Source organism: Acinonyx jubatus, chromosome C2 (assembly GCF_027475565.1).
Source record: "Acinonyx jubatus isolate Ajub_Pintada_27869175 chromosome C2, VMU_Ajub_asm_v1.0, whole genome shotgun sequence".
Lineage (NCBI taxonomy): Eukaryota > Metazoa > Chordata > Mammalia > Carnivora > Felidae > Acinonyx > Acinonyx jubatus.
The window spans coordinates 108,960,408-108,973,344 of record NC_069384.1 but is presented as its reverse complement, the minus strand read 5'-3'; the positions used below and the strand labels follow the sequence as shown (position 1 = coordinate 108,973,344).

The following is a 12,937-nucleotide window of genomic DNA, read 5'->3' as shown; positions in this document are numbered from 1 at the left end:
AGGGAAGGATGGATACTTAATGGCTACAGAACTCAGACTAACCCGCAGAATTTCCAAGGTGAGCATCACAAATCAGTATCTCTCAATTGAAACATCAGAATGTGTGAGGTTACTGAGGGAACTTCCATGAGCTAATATGGCAACAAACATCAGGATTAGTAAGGCTGAACAAAGAATTCCACTGACATGCCATATTTTCAGGAAGCATTTAGTCAGTGAGCAGAGTGAAAGATAGTGACATAATTGGAGGCAGACCCACAGCTGTTCATTTACGTTAGACATAGAGAAAAAAAAAAAAAACAGCCCAACCACATTATAAACTATCCAGTCCTATAATGAATCTCCTATAAATAACTGGTTCAGGATGAGAACCTCACTCAAAGGTAACACATGGTCAAAAACTAATCAGCATTGGTTCTTATCAAATACAATATCACATGAAGGAGGAAATAGGAAGAGCAAATGGCAAAGGACACTCACCAAAATAATCTTGCCACAGAGCAGATGACAAAAAAAGTAGGTCTTAAATTAAAATTTAAAGGAAATGGTTAGTTTTACAAAGCAACTACTCAAAAGATACAAACAATTACAGTACATGAAACTATGTAACAAAGGAATGAAACAGGAACCAAAACAGCTTAGGAAAGAAGCAGAGTAGGAAGTAAAACCATTACAGAAATGGAGGCTAATCTGACAGAATTACATAGGACAAAATATGGCAAGGAACATGGAGCATCATACTGAGAATACAAAGCAAAATGAAGTGGAAACGGAGTTGAGGAGGACTCCAGGAAAAAATGATCACTATGGAATCAAACATATACATACATGGTTTCCCTGAAAGCAAGAATCAAAATAATGAAATATAACAATTATTTGACAATATAAAACAAGAAAACTTTCCAGAAAATGAAAGGAATAATGGTAAATGCAGAGACAGAAAGAGTACAGCATGTACCAGGAAAAATTAGATATAGAATGACCAATTTTATTACAGAATAATAAAACCACTGGACTTCAAAGGTAATGAAAGAGCCCTCTAAATGTACAAAGACCAAGATATTTATAAATGCAGCTTTGTGCAGTGGCAGTATCGTAGCCAATAAGGTTTATCCAAGGCATGATTATTGCTAATTGAAGATACTTATAAATGGTAAATAATCAGGCTAGTTTCCAAAAGTTCCACAGAACACTAGAAGATGGTAAAATAATGCCTCAAAGATAGTGTGACTCAATAATTTTACTACCTCCCAAATTCTCATGTAAGAATAAAAACAATGAACTTTAGATATATAAAAACTCAGGGTATATAGTGCCTATAAATTCTTCCCAAAGAAACCATTCAAGAGTAAATTTTAGCTACCCAAGAAATAAATGGAGATATAGTGGCAAAAACAAACAAAAACAACTAGTGATGAATGTTAATACCTTTTAACTCCAGTACTAAGACTAAACAGTTATAGAGATTATAGATATAGACAAAATGTAAAAGTCACCAATCCTGACAGGATCCTTTCATTTCCTTGCTCTCTTTCTATATTAAGAAGTATGCAGAAAATCTTTGTGTGCACAGGTGCACATCAAAGATGAAGCAGCAGTGAGATAAACTGAGATAGAATTATAAGGAGGTCATATTCTGTTTAGATTACCAGGAAAGAAAAGAAGCCTGTAGGGCTCAAGTAGGAGGCTCTTACCAAAATCAAGCCTGTATATTTGTTGATGTGCCCCTTGTACTCCTTCTCAGAAACAGCCTGATGACTAGTGTATGAAGGTGAGGCACCCTCAATATAAAGGAATTTTCTAAACTACAACTTGCTTAGGCACCAAACACACTCTCCTATTGGTTGTATCCAGGGCCTCAGAGAAGAGAAATTCCAATTTACCAGGGGTCCAAAATTGAGTGGACCACTAGTTTCATCAAATGCACTTAATGTAGTTAAATTCAACTGAATCTTTTATTACACCCATATGATTTTAAACATCAATTATTGGCCATCTCTAAAGAGATATTTAGATAGAAGCCATGAGGATAAATACTTGCTGATTCTAGACTAACTGGAAAATTTTCTTGGTTTTAAAGATCAATTCACTCTCAGCACTTTTTTGTGAGGTAAGAGCTACTATTGAGCAAGCTTTACAGATGAGACATATGAAGTACACCATACAGAAAAGAGCGGCATAAGTAATAGTCCCCGAAATAGAGAGCCTAGAGTCATAATCCACCTGTGCCATTTAATGCTGTTATGAAGAAATTTGTTTGTAGTGAGGTTTCAGTCGTTTTAATCATAAAATAATGACGATAAAAACAATAACAGTGTTGTTTTGAGGATCAACTCATACAATGTACATAAAAATGCTTTAATTACAAAGCATTTTACCAATTTATCATTATTACTATTACTATAAACATTCTCCATCTGGTCATCTCATTTATAATTAGCAACGTTGCGCACGCTTTTATGTCTTTAAAATGCAACAGGGTTATCCTATTTTTCAGTAGAACTAAAAATCATTAGTTTCCTTCCACAAAGTGTATATAAAATACTGGTCTCTGAATGTGCCATGGAAAAAGAGTTTAGCTTAGCCTCTCAAGGGACCTTTATCTCAAAAATGTTAAGGACAACTCATAGTGGAATGAATTGCCTAACCAGTTGTTGAAGGTAGTTTTTAAATCATGGGAGCTATGGATTTTAAAAGCATGCACTAGCAAATTCAGATTTATGTTATCTCTGTTATCTATTGGTCCCTTGAACTTTCTTTTTCCTAAAATAACTGCATGGGTCTAAGAAGAATCCCAAGAATAGATGATTCAGACCAATTAATAAGAAACTATCTCTCAGGGTTACAATTTGAGTACAAAACATTCTGGCAGTCCAGACAGAGCTTTTCAAATATTCTACATGTTCACAGTTTATAAGAGATTTACAAGTTTTCTCCTTTGTTTTTATAGTAATTTATTTTTTCTCTGGTCTCTCAGAACACTCTTCTTTACAACAAAGTCATATTCCAGATAAATTGTGAATATGTCACCTTTCAGTACTTTTTTCCCACTTCTCTTTATTCTTTCTTAAGCTGGCATTAAGCAGGAAAGCATGCATTTCCAATGGGAAGCAACTTCAGCACATGAGGTTTCCAAAAGTATTACTAATGCAGAGTGGATTTAATAACTGGGAGAGATAATTGCAGCACTGCCTGTGAGGCCTACAAATATTTAACAATAACAAGCATTAGAGGGGTGAGACTCAAACTCCTTTGTTCGGAGAAACTAAGCCTGTATCTCTAATTTGATACCAGCTTCACTTCATTATAGTCCATCTCTGCAATTTCATGATTTAGATTATACAGCTTTGATCTATACTTTCCTTCTCCTCCTACTCTGGTATATCTTTATGGGCCTAAAATCCCCAGGCAAAAACCCTTGAAATGGCTGACTGCCAGGACTCGTTTCCAAACCCTTGAATTCTTTTCCCAGTCTCACGCTTTGAATTTGGAAGTGAAATACATTTGTTTTAGCTTGTTCATTTGTTTTCTTTGGCCTGATGCAACTTAAGTGCCATTAAGTGTTTCTGTGATGTCTGAACTTGAGGGAAGAAGAAAATTACAAGATATGTTACAAGTGAAAAAGGAACTGTAATGTCACAGAATTCCAGAAAAGCCATCACACACATCATGTTCAATATTTTCCTCTCTACCTTTTACCATTTACCTTTAAATCCTTTTAAGACTTACTCAATTCCATGTTCATTAATTGCATTTAGGAATTTATAATTAAAAGAAAATTTTCATATTAAAATATCTATCAAAGCAAAACTGTTTTCTTTATTTAACATTAGGGAAAATTTCAAGGCTTTTTTTTTTCACAATAGATAGTCAATGTCTGAGTTACAATTATAAAACATCCTGAATCTATTCAGGTGAGTCTTATCTAAAAATCCAAATGTAAATTTTCAGAAGAATGATTGAATTAATGCTTCTAATTCTCTACCTCTCCATTCACATTACTTGCCATATGACTTTGAATGTCATTCCTCAAAACATAATGTAATATATTTCCCTACCCCTTGATTTTGAATTCAACTATGTAATTTTGTTTTTCTCAGTAGGATGTTTGTAGTATGGGTACATTCAGGGCTTTGAAAAAAAAAGAAAAAAAAAGAGCACATAATTGTCTGCCATTGTTCTTGTGCCACTACCAGCTAAGAACATGGCCAGGCTAGTCTGCTGGTGGTTGAAAGACACATCAAGTAGAACCATATCACCCCAGTCATTCCAGCCAAGGCCAGCCTAACATCAGCCAACACCAGTTCATTCCCAATGTGTGAGCGAGCCAGCCATAATCAGGAGAACTACTTCATCACTCCAGCTGACTGCAGAACAAGGAAGCCCAGCCACCAGCACTTGGGCACATGAGTGTAGGATAAATAAATGCTTATTGTTCAATGTCTTTAAGGTATTGCAGTTGTTTCTTATGCAATATTTTCATAACAATATATGACTGATACACATGGTCTAGACATAATATATGCACATGCATAAACATATGTATACATTATAGTATAAATAGAAACGTGTTGGAGGGTAAAAATGTTTCTGGATAGCTATGTGCAATATCTATATATATGTTAATAAATTTTATAGTAGATTTAGAAACTTTAAGATTACAGTCACAGAAATAGACCATTTTTCCTAAAGGTACTTTACTTAAAACCCTTTTGCCTACAGGTTTTCCAAATATTGAAACTCCCTTTAATATTATATTAATATTATAATAAGTCTTATTTTTACTTTTTGTATTTCTGGAAAAATTTAGCATTTTAATCATTTAGTTCTTAGTATATTTTTAACTTAATTTTGTATACCTGATAAATAAATATTATATTTGCAACACTTTGGAAAAGGTAGAAATGTTTTGTTTGTTTGCAGGCTTTATTTAATATTTCATTCATTTTTTAATGTGTTAACACCCAGTTAGAAAAAAAAAAACAAACAACCTTTCTTCAGTTAAGAAAAAAGAAGGTTAGCCATCAATTCTTGTCAATAATACTAATTTTTACAAGTAAGTTTAGTCAATTATAGGGATATGCAATCTTGATACAGTCCAATTATGGTTGTCCTATTTCTTAGCCCAGTGTTCCTCCATGGGAATAAATATATTGAAACATTTTAATACCATGTGATGTGCTGTGAACCTGAAAGATTTTAGTCTTTCAAAAATGAAATATCTCAAACTAGCTAGTCTTTTAAGTGTTCAAATATAGATAAAATGGGTAAAGAAATAAACAATGATATAAAACACTCCCATCCTCATAAAAATGTTATAAATTTGATAACATGTACTATAAATATCTTTAAATATGTCAAATAGACTGGAAGTGAACGGAAACATCTAACTCCTTATCTCATCCTGCCACTATCCATGTGGTCAAGGGAACAACTTGGGAATTAGAAGTTATTATGGGTCTGGTACTATTTATTTTCAATTAATGGCAGGAAATACTAAAATATGATGCAAAACAGAAGGAGAATAAAGTGGATCTTTAACTTAAAACTAAGGTGATTAATTCACACACATGCACACAAACACACCTCCCACAGAATCAAAGTACATGTACCCCTCGAGAGAACACAAATTTCCAATGTATACTGGATAAGAAAATATATAAATTCATTTTTGTTTGTCAAAGTATATTTTATTTTAGAAGCTGAGAAGAAAGCCTACCAATTCCCATATTCAGTACCCTCCAATCTTTTTTTCTTTCTGCCACTGTTTGCAGGGCAAGATTGTTTCCACAATGGAAAACTCTTCATAAACTATAAAATGCCATACAAGTATAACCTTTTTCAACTAGCTTTGCATTTATAGATTATGCAATTTAACCCAAGGTATGTTGAGTTTTGCTTATTCTAAAGGGATGGTACTATATTGAAAGCAACAGAAAAATTATCAACAATATTGGAAAAGCAATTCCAGTTAGATCCATTCTACATGACAGTATGGTCTGAAACACTCTCATCAACTGATTTCATATACTCATGAAAAATATACCACATGGCAAAAATGTCCAAGATCACACAGAAGAGGGTATTGAGGGGGAGCGGTGGGGAATACCACTAGTCACAGCATCAATGAAATTGGATGGAAAAACACAGTTGAGCCACAAGCTGGGAAGCTACCCGAGACCACACCAATAAAGAGTGCTAAAGTTCCACTGCAGTAAATCAGACACTGGTGCCAATTTACCGGGCTTTCCATGTAGAATTCCTTACATAACTACCAGAATGTAATTTGGTTATACTTCCACTGAAGTAGACAGTGCCCTCAAGTGGATACAGGTTTCAAAACACTCCTCACTGATCACCCTATCTTGCTTGAGTGGTTCTGGGATTCCTGCAACAAGTTTGCTGGCCACATATTGCAACTGTTGGCAAGCCCACCCTCAACTCTGAGACCAGCAGCTGAACACCAGCCAACACTGAGTAGTCATTGTCAGCAGAAGGTTCCAGCTAAAATCACACGTGCACAGGGCAATGACCAGAGCCCTGCAGCAGGATTTATCATCTCAGTTTTAAACATTCAATGTGCCTTCTAGAAAGGCAACTTGTTCAGGAACTTTCAAAAGAAAGTAGGGAGATATTTAAGGATACAAACTTATAACCAGTAGATGAATAAGTCCTGGAGCTCTGGAGATCTATGCACAGTATGGTGATTGTAATTAACAATACTGTATTATGAAGTTGCTAAGAGACTAGATCTTAACTATTCTCACCACAAAAAAAAAGAAATGGTAATCATGTGACTCGATGGAGGTGTTAATTAATGTTAGATGGTAGTGATATTACAATATATAAATTTATCAAATCAACACACTGTATACCTTAAATTTACTAAATGTTAAAAAGAAGGAGAAAAAGGAGCAGTTGGTTGAGCATTGGACTCTTGATTTCAGCTCAGGTCATGATCCCAGGGTTGTGGGATAGAGCACCACGTTGGGCTCTACGTTGACAGCACAGACCCTGCTTGAGATTCTCTGTCTCCCTCACTCTCTGCCCCTTCTTCTCTCTCTCTCTCTCTCTCTCTCTCTCTCTCTCTCTCTCTCTCTCGTACTCTTAAATATAAATAAATAAATATTTTAAAAATAAAAAGAAGAAAAGTAGGGAATAATGATTAGAGAAAAGTAGGGAACATTTTTTTTCACCATGAAAATAAGTAAAACAGGACATTTAAATTTGTACAAGACTGTAACTACATGTATACTACCCTTCTCTCAGTGATTGAGAGTAACTAACATTCTATAAGCTATGAGTAACAGAAAGATTGTAAAAGATAATTCCAAATAAATTAAATCACACTATAATGCTTAGTACACAAGATAAATTACATGGTTTAAACACAAATGAATAGGTAGGCAACTCATTAGTTTAAAAGTTAGGCCCTTCCTGTACCCACTAAATAAATATTAAACAAATATTTAAAGAATATCTTTGAAATGGCAATAAATCATTGGCCTGTGCAGTGAAATGCCATATTGTAGGCAGACTCTGGGTAATCCCTGACTAAGCATATCCAAATCTCTTAACAGCTGAGCAGCTATGGCTGGAAATAAGATAAATGCATTTGACACCAGTAAAACACTAAGACCCAGTCTTCCTTTCAGTAACTGTCTATAGTTCAGAGAGCCTGTGGTTGTTCTAGTCACAAGTCCAATAAAACATCCTCTTTCCTACATGGGAAGTTTTTGTTATGTTGTTTTTGTTTTTGTTTTTTAACTTGCCATTCAAGGTCTATGAGCACCTGGGAAGTTAAATGATAAAGGTCTGGGACTGAGAAAGAAACACAGTGCCAAGCCACTTGAGATTTTGGTTTTATTACATTAGCACAACAGCTTAACTCACTAACAGATATGAAGACTTAAATGTATGCTAAGGTATGATTAAGTCAGATCATCTTCCCTTTCAGCAGATTTTGATATAAAGGATGTCACAGAGAAGCCAGAAAGGCATTTATGAGGATATTCAGTTAAGGGAAAAGAGAACCCTATAATCAGGACAAGGAAATCTGTAAAACCTTTACAAGTTTGTTCTGTGACAAACTTTCATTGATGTAGTTTATTAAAAGTATTTTTATAACATCATCATCATCCTCTCTCTCTCTCCTATAGATTTGATAGCAAAGAAACTGGAGCAGAGAAACCTTGAAGATTTAGCTGAAAGTCTTTAAAAAGTTTACAAAGGCTTACCACCAGTTTACAGAATATTATGAGATTTCTAACATAAATATTAGTGTTCAACTTGCAACTATTGAAAAGTGGTTCATAATTCAGAAGTCCTTCCAAATACAAACAGAACATATCTAGGGTCACTTAAAGGTTTATTAGTTACTGGCTCCCATAGAGGAGAGCACACTTCAAGTGCGAGTTAAAATCTACATAGTTTTCAAAAATATAACCTTAATTTTGATTAGAATCTACAGGCTTACAACAACAACAAAAACGCTGCTGTATATTCTACTTTGCCATCGCCGCCTCTAGCTTCCACTTCTAAGAGTCAAACGCATTTAACTCTTTTACCCATTTTTATAACATTTACCTTCAAAATTCCTTACAACTGCTAATAGTTATCTTTCTCCATTTTCATTTTAGATATTACATATTGACTTACTACTAACAAAAATGAGCAATGAATTCCATTGAATTCCCATCGTCCCAAATACCATCCCCTTAAACACACTGCCCTCCCTTACCTTTTAAATATCATAACTTAGGTGAAATTAGTATTCAGTGATAATGCCATGACTCTAAGTATTCACAACAGAACCATGCAGTGTATTATGAGACATTTTGTGTACATTTTTTTTCTCTGTAATTATCTCATTTTTTCATTAGTTTAGTTTTCTGTATACTTTGCTTGAATTTACACCCAACCCCCACCAGAACTACAAAACAGTACCTGGGGTCCTCCATCCCCCTAAATTATTAGGACTGTTTGCTTCTGAGGTCTGCTGCATAGGTGTCAAAATGCAGTCTCCCTTTACCATGAGTCTGTGTATGTTCTCTGCAATTATGAACATGCTTGAAACGAATGATAATTGGAAGCCTTAGCAAAGAAATGAAAACTCTCATCAAAGAAAAAGAAGATACAAAGAAGAAACAAGTGGAAATTTTAGAATGGAAAATGTAGTAACCAAAAAGAAATCTCAGTGGATGGATTGAAGAGCAAAATGGAAGGGACAGAGGAAAGAATTTGGAAACTAGAAGGGAGAACAAAAGAAATTACCCAATGTGAATAATGGAGAAAAACTGACTGGAAACAAATATGAACAGAATCTGCCTCAGGGACCTGTGGAATAATTTTAAAAGATCTTACATTCATGCCATCAGATTTCTCAAAGAAAAGGAAAAAGAAGGAGGGCCTGAAAAAGTAAAAAAGAAATAATGGCTGAAAACTTCCTAAATTTGGCAGGAGACATAAACCTATAAGTTCAAGAAAATGAATGATCCTAAAACAGGATAAATCCAAAGAAATCCGTGCCAAGACACATCATAATTAAACACCTGAAAACTAAAGACAAAAAATTGAAAGGAGGGAGAAAAAAAATGACACCTTACCTATAAGAGAAAAGTAATTTTAATGACAGTGAATTTCTCATCAGAAATCATGGAGGCCAGAAGGAATCAGCACAGTATTGTCCCATTGCTGAAAGAAAAGGACTATCAATCTAGAATCCTTTGGTCAGTGAAAATATTCTTCAGTAATGAAGAGGAAATTAAGACCTTCTCAAAAAAAAAAAAAAAAAAAAACTAACAGTACCTGTTATTAGCAGAACAAAGCTAAAAGAATGGGTAAAGGAAATTCAGAAATCAGTGAAATTGAAAACAGAAAACAATAGACAAAAATCAATGAGACAAAAAGATGGTCCTTTGCAAAGATCAACTGGCAAATCTCTAGGAAGACTGACAAAGGAAAAAAAAATTAGACCAATATCAGGTCTGAAGGAAATGACCAATGTCAGGACTGAAATAGTGTATCATTACAAAGACCATTCAGACTCAAAAGGATGATAAAGAAATGCTACAAACACCTTTGCACACATAAATGTAACAACTTAGCTAAAATGGGCCAATTCCTTGAAAAAAAAAATCTACCACAACTTCTTAATACGAAGAAGATAATCTGAATAGCCCTATAGCTATTAAAGAAATTAAATTTGTAATTTAAACACATCTTGCAGAAATCTCAAAACTCATATGCTTTCACTGGATTATTCTATCAAATGTTTTATGTTTAAAGAAGACCAATTCTACACAAACTTTCAGAAGACAGAAGAGGAGGGAATACTTTCCAATTCATTTTATGAAACTTACTATATAGTTATAGTAACTGAAAGATGTGGTATTGGCACTGGGATAGATATATAGATTGAAATAGAATAGAGAACCCAGAAATAGAATAAATATGCCCAACTGATTTTTGACAAAGGTGTAAAGGCAATTCAATGTAGGAAAGAACCATTTCAACAAATGGTCCTGAACCAATGAGATATCAAATAACTATCAAACAAACAGGAAAAGAGGAACTTAACATAAATCTCACAACTTTATGTAAAAATTAACTCAAAATGGGTCATAGACTAAACTACAAAATGTAAAACTATAAATCTGTAAGAACAAAAAATAAAGGAAAATCTTCTAGTTCTACAGTATTCTTAGGCTTAATACCAAAAGAATAACCCATGAAAGGAAAAGTTGATAAATTGAACTTCATAAAAATTTTTTAAAAATTGTTCTTTGAAAGTTTCTAATAAGAGAATGAGAAAAGGAGCTACTGAATGGAGGGAAATATTTATAATCTATATAAAAAAAAAAAGAATTGGTATCTCCAGCATATAAAATAGCTCTGAAAATTAAGTGTAAAAATAGAAACAATCCAGTTATAAATGGGCAAAGGCATGAAGAGCCATTTTACTAGAGAACATACAACACATAAAAGATGTACACCATCATCAGCCAATGAGATACAACCACATACAGGGAAACTGGATAACTCCTACATTGCTGGTGGGAATGTAAAATGATTCAGTCATTCTGAGAACATTTTAGTAGTTTCTTTACAAAACTAAACTTGCAACTAAGATATGACCCAGTAATTGTACTCGTGGTCATTTATCATAGAGAAATTAAGATTTATGTTTATACCAAAACCTACACATTGATATTTATAGCCCTAAAATTGAAACAACTCAGATATCTCTCAGTGGATACCATGGGCTATTTCTCAGCAATAAAAAGGAATGAGTTATCCATGCATGCAGTAACCTGGATGAATCTCCAGAGAAAATTAGGTTGAACAAGAAAAACCAATCCTAAAAGTTTTCATGGTATAGGCTGTCATTATTATAACATTCTTGAAATAGCGAAATTATAGGAAATGGAGAACAGACTCAAGGTTGCCAAAGATTAAGAAGGAGTTATGGATGGGAAGAAAGCATGTAAGGCTATAAAAGTGAAAATAAAGGGTCTTTGTAAGATAGAAATATCCAGTATCTTGACTGCATCAATATCAGTATTCTGGTTGTGGTATAGTATTATAGTTTGTAAGATGTTACCATTGGATAACACTGGGTAAAAGATACAGGGATCTCTCTGTATTATTTTTCACAATGCATGTGAATCTACAATTATCTCAGAATACAAAGTTTAATTTAACATACTATGATACAATATAATAGCATTTTGAAATACTTGAAAAATGGTAGATAAATAAATGTATATTTGTGCATATATTTGTACACTGTAATATATTTATACATATTACAATTTATATAAATTTCTGTTTGTATGAATAATCATAAAATATTTAATATTTGGACATTTACAAAAAAAAAAACCTGTCAACCATAATACAGACACAACACATACACACACACACACACACACACACACAGTAAGTAGATTTTTAATATCTGAAGATTCAACATTCACAGTTTCCACTAGTACTTAAGAAGTACAGGGCTTAGAGGAATTTATAGTTTTGCCAGTTCATGGATTTTATTTGCACATTGCAACTCTGGTGTGTGTTGGCAAATTGTTTACTTTGCCAGTGAGCAATCACAACACAATTTTATGCTTTAGTTGTCATTCCATAGCCTTTCTATCACCCTATATGAAATAAACATATTATTTCTGAAAATAGCCATTAAATAAGAATGATACTAATAAAAATGCAGTCAAATTTTAGTGTTAGGATATGTCAGGGAAAAACAAAGTGTTAGTAAAAAATGAAGTCAGTTATACTTATGTTTTTAAAATTTGAGAGATTCATCAAAGTATTGGCATATATCCCTTGAGAACGTCAATGGCTCAAAAATATATATACATGCATTACCATTTTATTAGAGAAATTTAAGTAGAATGTGAAATAATTTAATAGCATGACATGTAGTATGAAGGTTTTCAGTAATATAAAAATAAATACAAATTCATAAGGATTCTTATAACTAAGGAGGCACCAATAATATTGAAATCATATGAACATAGAGTTAATATTTTTAAAATACTACATCACTTGGGAAGATATTGTCTGAAGCATTATTTCCATACAGTTTCTTACAGTTTCTTACAATTTTCTCCCTTTTTCTCACTCCTTTGTATAGTGTGTGTGTGTGTGTGTGTGTGTGTGTGTGTGTGTGTGTGTGTGTTATAGTTTCTAATACAGATCATGGAATTTTTCTTTCAGCTGGATACAAACATCACAACACCACATCTTTGCTATCAGAAGTCCTTCCTCCCCTAGTTCATAATCAACAGTGTTCTAACACTGTGATCCCGTTTGGAGGAGGGAGTACTGATGTATCAATAACACCACCAAAAAAACTAAATATGCTTTTCTGTCCTTCAATTCCAGACATGAACAGCGTGCTTTAAACTATCACACAAATGAT

General features: G+C 33.6%; 1 pseudogene; it reads left to right on the top strand.

The window, feature by feature from the left end:
- Positions 1-1,073: 1,073 nt before the first annotated feature.
- LOC113600055 (uncharacterized) lies at positions 1,074-1,191 on the top strand (annotated as a pseudogene).
- Positions 1,192-12,937: the final 11,746 nt, after the last annotated feature.